At 41.1% G+C, this 11,845-nt stretch overlaps 1 pseudogene; it reads left to right on the forward strand.

Annotated features, from left to right (window-relative positions):
* Positions 1-9,895: 9,895 nt before the first annotated feature.
* Positions 9,896-11,590, forward strand: LOC133973754 (tripartite motif-containing protein 16-like; annotated as a pseudogene).
* Positions 11,591-11,845: the final 255 nt, after the last annotated feature.

Raw genomic sequence — 11,845 nt, forward strand, 5'->3', positions numbered from 1 at the left:
GTGCATTCCTCAGACCACTTGTCCATATGGAGCCACGTTCAGCAGGTCACTTCACATTTTGAATTCCCCTAACATCCAATCCATCATTTAGTCCGTTTAAACATACATCAGGTCCACAGAGTGTGAAACAGCATGCAAGGTAAAAAGTGTGGAAACCAGTGTGCACAGTACATTAAATATAACATCAAATACGGTGTCACTGGGTGTCACCTGATGAGCTGCAGATAAAATTCGGCTGGCAAATTCTTGGCTTTAGGCACGTGTTAAGATGAAATATGTCATATATACATACGAGTACATAAGTATAATGTAAAATATCACTGACCAGTGTCTAAGGTATTGGAAATCCCCTTACTAGGTGTCTCACTGCTGTGATACTGTCTACCTGACAGGATGGAACCCTTATTTGGTGATGTTTTTATTTTAATTGGTACCAGGGACGGTAGGGTGAGGTTTTTCTTCTAACTGGTACCGGCGTTGGAAGGACACAGCAGATACGCCAGAGGATGATCTCATGTCTTTCATGTCTTCTTTTTTTTCATATCATGTCTTATGAAACGCCTCTTTGTATAAGTTCTGGCTTCTGTGAACTTGCAGCCAGTTGTTCCATTTTGAGCACCCGTGCTTGTTGTGTTAACTCTGCAGAGCTTATCATTATAAAGACTCAAAAGCAACTCTGGTCTGAGAATTTCATTATTTCAAATCTCAAGATGAATTTCCATCACATAAGCCTCCAATGAGAATTCCTGTCTTTCTACTTGATTTTGTCCCTTTCTCTTTTCTGGTGAGCTACTGTGTCCATGCAGTCAAGATTCCCCTTTCAATTATCACCAGTGTGGTATGAACAACCTGAGCGGGACAGGATAGCTGCAGCAGGTTTTCCAAGCTCTTTGACAAGGTCGCAGACTAATCTGTTATTAATTTGTCCCCCCGAAAGTAACGTCCTGGGGAATTCCCACCCCACCTCTCATTGGAACAACTCATTCTCTTGCCAGTGGTGTTTATAGGAATCAGTAGCCAGCAGACAGTGTGTGGAGGTGAGAAAGTATTGGTGAGGTTTGAACTTCTCTCTTTCCCTTCTCAACTTCTTCTGAGGCCTTAGGCTCTGTAGAAATGATCACCAAGTGAAGCTCTTCAGAGTTCAATTACGGTGTAGGTTTATTTGGCTAACATGTGCTGGGAGCCTGGACCAGAAGATCACTGACCTTTATTGTGAAACTGTCAGTCTGACTCTGTAAAAAAACTGTAAGTAAAGTTTCTTAGTATTGCACCTTTCATTGATACAAGTTCTTGAAATGGAGAGAAATACACTTGACAAAAAAAAACTTGCAGAGGTTAAGATCACAGCGACAAACGACGCAGACTCAGAAAGTCCTAACACAGACGAGGAAATGCCAGTAAAAAGCAATAAATAAAACAAAGGAGGCCGACCAAAAGTCAGTCTGAATAAAAACGTATTCAGCTGCTCCATAAAGACGTCACAGGAGTGGTAAAGGGAGACCATTCCATAAATTGGGTGCAACAGCTTGAAGGACACGGTCACCTCAGGTTTTATAGTAAGTTTGAGGAACAGCCAGTAATTTTGGTTCACGAGACCTAAGAGCCCCATTGGCCGTATAAGGGAGAAGGAAGTCTGCAATATAGTTGGGTGTTTGAGCATGCAAGGCTATAAATGTGGGCACCGGTATTTTAAGAGATGCAGAATTTCTTTGGGAGTCAGTGTAGAGGATTCCGTTGGTATGTTATGTGATATTCTTGATAATTTAACTGAAAAGCTGAGCAGCTGTGTTTTGGAAACTTTGGAAAGAGTTCAAAGAGGTTTGGTTCAAACAACAAAGAGATCATTACAATAATCTAATGAGAAAGAAATCAAAGCATGATGTATTAATTTAGCAATATATCTCAAATTGAAATATCAACTGGTTCACATGATTCTCAAAAGATAGAGATTGGTCAAAGATGACACTTATTTGAAATGTTATGCTCAAAACAAACATGTTTTGACATGAACTGAACAATTGAAGAAATAAAATTGTCAAGATGATGACCAGTCCAAAGTCCACCCCAGAGAAACTCACCAACTGGTTCAGCCCTGTTGAATGAACCATTAACAATGCTATTTCAGTCAGACAACTCACGTTCAAACATTTATTGCAGCAGTAGAACAGGTTTAGCAGCCATCATCATTTATTAGGGACTTCATTAGGCCCTGTTTCTGGTTAATGAAAACCTGGATGAATCATATATCTGTTTTCAGTTTTTACCCAAGAGGCAACTTGGATAGACGCATTTAAATAATTGTGGCTAAAATATGAAGTGAAATCAGAAGTAGGATTCATTTTATTGATGTAATTCGCGACATTGTCTAAGCAAAGAGGAGAAAATCAGGAAACACCAACTGCATGAGGAAGAGGTCATATTGGTTCTGATATCCCTGGCTCTTTTATTTCAATCAGTGTTATAAGGGAGACATTTGTGGAGTGGTGGGAGAGACAATTGTGCTAATGGTCTTAAAAATAACTTTTGCATCTCTTTTCTTAGATGAAATGAGGTTTGCAAAATCCCTCACCTATGATCACAAGCTATAGGGAGTAAACAAAAGCAGGGGAGTTTTCTCCATTGGGTTGCTGGCCTCAGCCCTAGAGATAGGTTGAGGCTTTCCGACATCCATACGGAGCTCAGAGTAGAACCCCTGTTTCTTCATGTTGAAAGGGGAAAGTTGTGGTGGTTCTGGCATCTGGTATCAGAATGCCCTCTGGGATCCTTGCATCTTAGATTCCCACGCTACAGGAAGGAGACTCCAACTTAGACCCCAAATTCCATTACATTACATAACACTTCAGGATCCCCCAGAAATAATTTGATAGGGAGAGGGACTTCTGGGATACCCTATCTGGCTGGATACCTCCACAAAATGAGCCCAGATAAGTGGAAGAGAAGAGATGGACGGATTGAAAATAAAAAATTCTCTTGGCATATGTGGACAAACAGTTAATTATAAACTAACTGGACATCACCAGCCTTAGACTCCTGGAAAACAGCAATTAGGGACATCATGATTTAGTCCTGTACTTGTGCACTCCTATCACTATAGGAATTCCTGCTGACTGCACATTTACCCACCCTGACATCCTGTCAAACCTCACAGTAAAGTACTGGGGTCCACCTTTGACTGGTGGGAGTACAGCCAGAGGCAAGAAGTGAGGGAGTGTGGAGGGACTAGAGAAAGCAGGGTAGTGGATGCTCCGGAGTGTGTGTGTGTGTGCGTGTGTGTCTGCAGGTTTCTGCACAAAATAACTTTGAGCCCTCTCTGTAACTTCAGAGGAGGCATATCAAACTCTTTTGGGAAGGAAATGGTCGGTGAAGACATTGAACAGGTGGGTGCAGTTCATAAACTCAACGGCACAGAGTTCCCATATGAATTATGCAGGTATTTGCAGATATTAAGTTGAAATATTCACCCTGGTCGAGGTAGAGAGCTCAGAGCAGTTTCCATTCATTTCACCTCAGGAATTATCGGATGGGAATGTTTCTGAGCTCCTCCTTTGAACAATACCTGTGATATTGATGTCTGTAAAGTTATGAACATCTTACTCTAGTATGAGGCAGCTCTTACTGCTATTCACAGCCAATGAAAATGTCCCGAGTAATCGTTCATTGCACAACAAATCTGCCCCTGGTTTTTGACAGTAGGTCTTTCAAAAATGTTTGACCAACTCAGGGTTATGTTTAAAACAAATTACCTCAGTCTTCATGATTCTTGCTCAAATAGTGACATTTGGAGACATTTAACCACACATAATCAAGTTCAGTGACTAAAGCATGACGTATAAACCCCACCTCCTCCATGTTACCAGATGGGACAACGTCCAAACTAAAAAATTACACATTAGATATACATTTTATAAAGATGGTTTCTATTATTTCAGCTTTTTCTTGTATCACTGATGCATGTTCAAGTGCTCATGTTTGGTTTTAATTCATTATTTGATGCTATAAAATTACATCAAACATCATGATTGACAGTTGAGACTGACTCATGATTGGCTGAGTATATGCATAAGCAGGAACTTGATGCCACAGCTCCATCACATGATCACTGTCAAATGTAAATTATTGAAATCAGATACAGTATGACGGAAGTGTTCCTGATCGAACTGCTTTCAAATAGAATGTCATCCAAAGGATTTGGCCTGGAAAGATGACAACATCAGCGAAAGGGATGCAGTCAAACCCTTAAAGTGCGAGTCAACCAGAGAGTGACCAGAAAAAAAGACAAACATTTTGTGATGGTCCTTTACAAATCTGGGACTCAGTTGCAGAAAAGAAGCACGGGAGACAGCCAGATAAATTATAAAAATCAAAAATTACTTTAATAGTCCATTCAGGGGTAAGGCAAAACCCAAAGTCATAAATCCAGGCAGAGTCAAAAAGCAGGTAGTCCAAATCACGGCAGAAACCGCATGTACACACGACGGAGACATTACAATCTGGCAAAAGGTGACGGGAAACACAGGGTATAAATAGGGAGTGCTTAATTACAAACAAGGTACAGGTGTGTGGGGAAACAATCAGGAAGTAAAGCTAGACACAGGACACTAGAACCCGGACAACAAAATAAAACAGGAAGTGAGTACAAACAAACAGACTGAACAAATGTTACACATTTACCATCAAAAAGAACCTCATACAACATGAGCCCTTGAGAAAATCCCCCTATAATAATGAATTTGCATATTACTAAACACTGGCAGTGACGCAATGTGTGAAACTTCACTAATCACAAAACTGAAAATGTTGATTATCTCATAAAGTGCAGCTTTAGCTCCAGTTATCTGGCCCAGAACTGTGGATTTTTGATGACGTCTGTAGTCTTGTTCTGAAACTGCAGAGGAAAAGGTCAGTTTTAGGGTAACGCAGCTCACACTGTTACTGTGTGTTCCAGGCTCTTTAGTGAAAGTTACCCCGACTCTGTGTTTGACATTTGTGAAGAGTTTCAGTTTAGGAATGGGTGACAGCTGATAGTGGAGCAGACGGATGGCTTCGGATGGAGAATGTGTCACTCTTGTAATTCCCCACAGAAAAAAACAATACCCGGTAGAACATGTATCATGTAAGCTGCTGGTGTTTATATATCAAAGGTGACGTGTGGTTACAAAAACCAAAGGTAGACAAGGCAAGGATGTGAGTCACATACTAATGTATGTTTGCAAGTTTTCAGGACTGATTAATTCAGTTGTATGTAGCACAAACTAGAGAGAGGCAAGCTGTACCCGTTCAAAACGTAAAGGTGGGGTTCGAAAGATGCTCTGAAACACTTCAGAGCATCAATAAATTAGGTAGTCTGAAAAAAAGAAAAAGCCTGTTTCCGTGGCCCTTGCAGGACTCAGAAGGGAGAGCAGGTTGTCCAACAATCAGACGGTCAATAATTTGATCCCAGTCTCACCCGTTGGCTATAAGTCCTTTAGAAAGTGCTGCACCTAGATGCACTGTGTGAATGTGGGTTTGCAACCGATATGGTTGAAAGGCGAAACTTATAAAGCACTGTGTGAGTGGTCATCCAGACTATAAAAACCCTCTATGGATACAGACCATTGAATAAACATGACCAATCATTTCATTCGGTTGAAATTATCCGCCGGCATACCTGTCTGCGTGCGTGGATCCTGCCCATGCTCTCACTGCACATGAATGGAGTCTCCACAAGCTGAGGCAGAGACGATATCCACAGGTTCAGCGAGCGAGTCATGGACAAGTCAACTTCTGGCAGTTGTGAGTCAGCGCACCTTCATGATGTTTGGGAATGCAGCTTTGACAAGAATTCTGTTTGGAGGGGGTGGGATGTATAAGTGTAGCCTGCTTTCACTAGCTCTGATTACCATAGTACATGTACTACAGTCCTACTTGTTGCACATTTATAAAAACATAATTAAGAATTTTAATTAAGTCCTCACACTGTGCTTGCAGGTGCTTCCACAAACAGCTATCATATTCAATAATTTGGCCTCCGTGATGTGATTTCTGACTGTGAAACCAGTCATAACAAGCCAATCTAATTTAGGGAGAAATAGAGTTGCAACTGTGAGAGCTGCTCGGGCAGGTAATTAATCTAAATGAATTGATTGGTGTTCCTGAAGTGGACTATTGAAAGATTCACCCGGACGAGTGGGCGATGTAAACACTAGTTTGTTTTGTTCATTGATTACCGTTTGGACCCTGCGGCTAAAACCAAACCTAATACAAATCTGCCATTGTGTTTAGTCTCCTCTGATGTGAGCCGCCGCTGCAGCGAAGGAGAGAAAGGCCAGTGAACTATCTGGCTCCGTCCGTTGCTATCACTCCACAGTCACATCTAATCTTTAATGAGATGCAAATACAACCATTTTTACATTCCTGGCGGCGGGGAAACCTGGCGTTTAGACTTGTGACTTACCACACTGGGATATAAATGATCAAACATTATTAAACTAAACAAACTCACTCCACAATTCAAGTGATAAATGAACCCTGCTTGGTACCAGTTGTTTTCAAATGAGTTCATTGCCTGTGTGTAGTAATTAGGTAAAGTGTGATGCTCTAAAGACTCTCTGGGGAATATTAACTGATGAGTGCAACAAACAGATAAAACACATTTCCTGCTGCTACCTGGGAATATCTGACTCACTTGTAAACGGGAGCTCTACACAACAGGATGACTTTCACCTCATTTAGTATCAAAAAGTTTTTGTGACAGTGTGACATAATGAGGGCAGGTTCTCTTTCTCTGGAACACACAGTTTGACTGCGGCAGATTGAAAGATAGACAACATGCACAGATAACAGCATGAACTATACCAAACAGAAGCACATGAGACAAGGGTGTGACAGGACTATACTGGAAGAGGATATGTGGCACAAGGACACAAAAAACATGATTTATCAGAGTAAACATAAAAAGCTGTGATCCGACATGGACTGTTTTATTAAAGGTGATACTGAGCATGCTGCCGACAGTAAAAGCACCTTGTGAAGCTGTAAATCAGCATTTTTATGCCTCTGAGCCAGGGTCAGCGGAAGCCACTGGAGACTCTTGATGTCTATCCTTCCCAAACGTGAACATGATATTTCAGGAAAGTTGAGTTTCTTAAAAATCGGTACAAACATTCACTTGGACCCAAGGATGAACTGATACGGTTTTAGTGGTCAAAGATAAAAAGTCTGACTTTGTTGGCCATGTTACTTTTTACCTTCTTTAATTCATGGAAGTCTAATAGTAAGTTGTGAATATTCAACTGTGCATGGCAGATTCACCGGTCACATTTGTGCAAGCGAAAGAAATGGGTGCTCATTTAAAGTGTATGAATAGTAAATTATCTCTATATATTTATTTACAGAAGATACACAGTGCTTTCAGACAAAAGATGTCCGCAGAATTGGGACGGCAGAGAATTGGGACAGCAGGATATTCCCCGCTCAGGTGAAGAGTTGTGTAATGTATTAATTCAGCTGTGGAAACTAGTTTTCTTTTGTTTACATCACACTTTGACACCATCGTCATACCGTCTCACCCAAAAATTTGTTTTTTCTTAGTATTGCATCTGTAAGAAAAAACTTACAGATGCAAAATTCCCTTGGATTTCTAGGGAATTTCCGTGGGAATTCCCTAGAATCTCCTCAAACTGATATCTGTTGTTTCATTTACTAAAGGTTTTTATTCCATTTAATTCTATATATTCTGTATATATAGAGAGAGAAAGACTTAAACTGAATTGATGTATATAAAAGTGCAAAATATACATTTCTTGAAATATAATCACCCTTAACACTAGTTCTTAACTATCACATGTTCATTGACGTGGTCTACACCATGGCTGCCCCACCCTCTTATGAGAATGAGTGTGTGAGTGGTGTGGCAGGTTTGGTCACGAGTGTGTTTTCTCCCTGCAGGTTCCTGGCACACCTGCAGCTCTTCTCCACTACGTACCTCCAACAGTATAAGAACCCAGGTCATCTCTCCACTTGTTACCAGAGTATTCAGTCTGACTATGATGTAATACCTGCAGGAGTGGTGCAGGCCTGTTCCCTGTTACTGTGCTTTCCAGTCAGCTGATTCTTTATGTCACTGCCTGCTCCAGGTTCCAGACGTGCCCTCCTTGATTCATGCCTGCCTGTTTCCTGCCAGGTAATATGACCTTCGATTTAGATACCATTCGATCACTCTGTGAGACATACACAGCTAATCCTTCGTACCCGCGGCCTAAGCTGAGAAATACAACTACTTTTCATTAAAAAACGTTGTTTTACTTTGGGCTCTTGTTTGAGTTTTGTATTTGGGTCCAATTCCTGCTTCTGATCTTTACAGTTCATAATAAGTTTCAGAATAATGTCAACCCCATAGCATTCATCTGTGTGCACTGTTGTCCAGTTTGCATAATAATGGCTTGACTTTACTTTCGAATATTTCAATTAAGAGACAAAACTAAAGATTTGATAATGTTATCATCCTGCATCTTAAAAAAGGAAGGTTCATAAAGAGTTTATATGACTTTCTCATCTTGGGGATCTTCTGAATGGACATTTGCATAAACAACAGAGTTAAATCATACAAACTCAGAAAGTCAGCATCTGTCCTTGCATCCGACCTTCATGTTGTTTCAGTTATCATATATCATATTTTCAGACATCTTTTCATCAGGGCAAAACTAACTCTTTCCCCTTATAGTAATTTCTTTTCTTTTCATTTGACAAATAAGAAACTCGGTAAAGTGTTCAGTAAAGTGCAGACATTTGCCAAATAGGAGTTATATGTGTTCAGTTTAGTATTGAAATACTTCCAAATTAATGTAATTTCTGTTTATTGTTTTAACACTCAATGAAACTGCAGTTTCTAGCCATATTTGAAGCTTTTACATTGTTATCTTTATATTTACAAGCAGATATCACTTATTAAACAGTATTTAATAAGACCCAATACCCCTCTGTGGTGGAGGTCAGTGCTCTTCTGACAACATTTTCTAGAAATAGAAATTGCCATGATTACCATAACAGTACTGATTGAGTTCAAATCGATCATTTATAACTGGTGTTGTGGTTCTGCATACTTATGGATGCCTGATTTAGGGCAGCTTGTAAATTAAAAGCAAGTCTCATCCAGCTCTGAATAAATCAAACTCTTTTTTTTGTTGTAGTGCTGCGTCTTATGCCATTGCTTTGTCGTCACATCCACTACGCCTGCAGAAAGTGAAGGCAGAGCACCACACACAAACACCGGCTGGGACCTATAACACTGGCAGGTTAAAGAGACATATGTATACTCTATCTATGAGGTACAAATAATGTTTAATACATTTTCTCATATTTTGTTCTGAGCAAAACTGTTCGTCAACACCATTCATTGGTTATTTGTCAACACTTGTCAGATGATATTTTTGTACATTTTTAAAGAAACATTTTATCAATATATATTGTTTGGTTTATTAGGGCCTGAGCACTGACAGACAGTGAGAACCTATTGGAAGGATTATTATTTTTTTATTTTTACGAGTTATTCTTTATTGTTCTGAAATGTGCTTTATAGATAAAGATGTGATTTATTATTATTAAATGCATCTATTTGATTTGATTTTCACTGTGTGTTGTTAATGAAGGATAACGCACTCTGCCTCGCACTGAATATCCTCTTAACACCAAGTGTTCTCCCTCAAACACAACCAGCTCCTCCCAGTCAGGAGATGTCTGTGTCTCCTCCCTTCACAGGTGTGTACGTGTACACACCTATGAAGAAGGACCAGTGAACAACAAGCTGTGAACTGTGGGACCTGAGTCACTGCAGGAAGGGAACGAGAGAGGGAGGAGCAGAGATCTGTTTCTGTTCAGAGGAAGTGAACCTGTTGTACTGTCTCTGGCATCAGCTGAAATGGCGCAGCAAGAAAATCAACTGGACAGAGAAAGATTCTGCTGTCCGATCTGTCTGGATCTACTGAAGGATCCGGTGGCTACTGTCTGTGGACACAGCTACTGTAAGAGCTGTATTAACACCCACTGGGACAATGGGGATGAGAGAGGAAGCTACAGCTGCCCTCAGTGTAGACAGACCTTCGTACTGAGGCCTGTCCTGGGGAAAAACACCATGTTAGCTGATTTAGTGGAGGAGCTGAAGAAGACTGGACTCCAAGCTGCTCATTATGATCACTGCCATGCTGGACCTGAAGATGTGGCCTGTGATGTCTGCACTGGGAAAAAACGGAAAGCTCTCAAGTCCTGTTTGGTTTGTTTGGCCTCTTATTGTGAAAAACACCTCCAGCCTCATCTTCAGTCAGCTCCATTGAAGAAGCAGAAGCTGGTGGAGCCCTCGGAGAAGCTCCAGGAGAACATCTGCTCTCGTCACAATGAGGTGATGAAGATGTTCTGCCGCACTGATCAGCAGTGTATCTGTTATCTTTGCTCTGTGGATGAACATAAAGACCAGGACACAGTGTCAGCTGCAGCAGAAAGGACTGAGAGGCAGAGAGAGCTCGGGCTGAGGAGACAAACAATCCAGCAGAGAGTCCAGGACACAGAGAAAGATGTGAAGCTGCTTCAACAGGAGGAGGAGGCGGTCAATGGCTCTGCTGATAAAGCAGTGGAGGACAGTGAGGAGATCTTCACTGAGCTGATCCGTCTGCTGGAGAAAAGACGCTCTGATGTGAAGTAGCAGATCAGATCCCAGCAGCAAACTGAAGTGAGTCGAGTCAGAGAGCTCCAGGAGAGACTGGAGCAGGAGATCACTGAGCTGAAGAGGAAAGACCATGAACTGAAGCAGCTCGCAGACACAGAGGATCACAACCAGTTTCTACACAACTACCCCTCACTGTCACCACTCAGTGAATCTACACACTCATCCAGCATCAGGATCCGTCCACAGAGGTACTTTGAGGATGTGACAGCAGCTGTGTCACAGGTCAGAGGTCTACTACAGGACATTCTGAGTGAGTCAGAGACAAAGATTTTACAGATTGTGTCTCAAGTGGATGTTTTACTGCGACAACCAGAGACAGAGACCAGAGCTGACTTCTTAAAATATTCACAGGAAATCACACTGGATCCAAACACAGCAAACAGACGAGTGTTATTATCTGAGGGAAACAGAAAAGTAACATTTATGAGTAAAGGACATTTTACTCACGTCTTATTCTAATCACCCAGACCTTATTCTAATCACCCAGACAGATTCACTGATTGGTCTCAGGTCCTGAGTAGAGAGAGTCTCTCTGGACGTTGTCACTGGGAGGTGGAGGTGAGAGGAGGAGTTAATGTAGCAGTCACATACAAGAATATCAGCAGAGCAGGGATCTCACGTGAATGTGGATTTGGATTAAATGATAAATCTTGGTCATTATGTCGTCATGTAAACCGTTCTAACTTTTATTACAACAACATCACCACTCCAGTGTCAGGTCCTCTGTTCTCCAGAGTAGGAGTGTACCTGGATCACAGTGGTGTTCTGTCCTTCTACAGCGTCTCTGACACCATGACTCTCCTCCACAGAGTCCAGACCACATTCACTCAGCCTCTCTATGCCGGAGTTAGGGTTTAGTCTGGATCCACAGCTGAGTTCTGTAAACTCAAATAGACTTGAGTCATTAAAATCACTGATTTAGATTATGTGTTTAAATCTTTAACTTCTTTTGTCTCCATGTTTGTTGATCAAAGTTCATCGTGGTGACAATTCTGCTCCACACAGAGAACAGCTGTCAATCAAACACTGACCTTCCTTTATCATACATATTTAGTTCTCACTTTGTAAAGACAGAAATCTATAATTACACCGACATGAATGTGTTTTAAATAACTAATGTTGCTCTTGTTTTCAAAATCAAAGAAAGAA

The sequence above is a fragment of the Platichthys flesus genome, chromosome 18, assembly GCF_949316205.1.
Source record: "Platichthys flesus chromosome 18, fPlaFle2.1, whole genome shotgun sequence".
NCBI lineage: Eukaryota > Metazoa > Chordata > Actinopteri > Pleuronectiformes > Pleuronectidae > Platichthys > Platichthys flesus.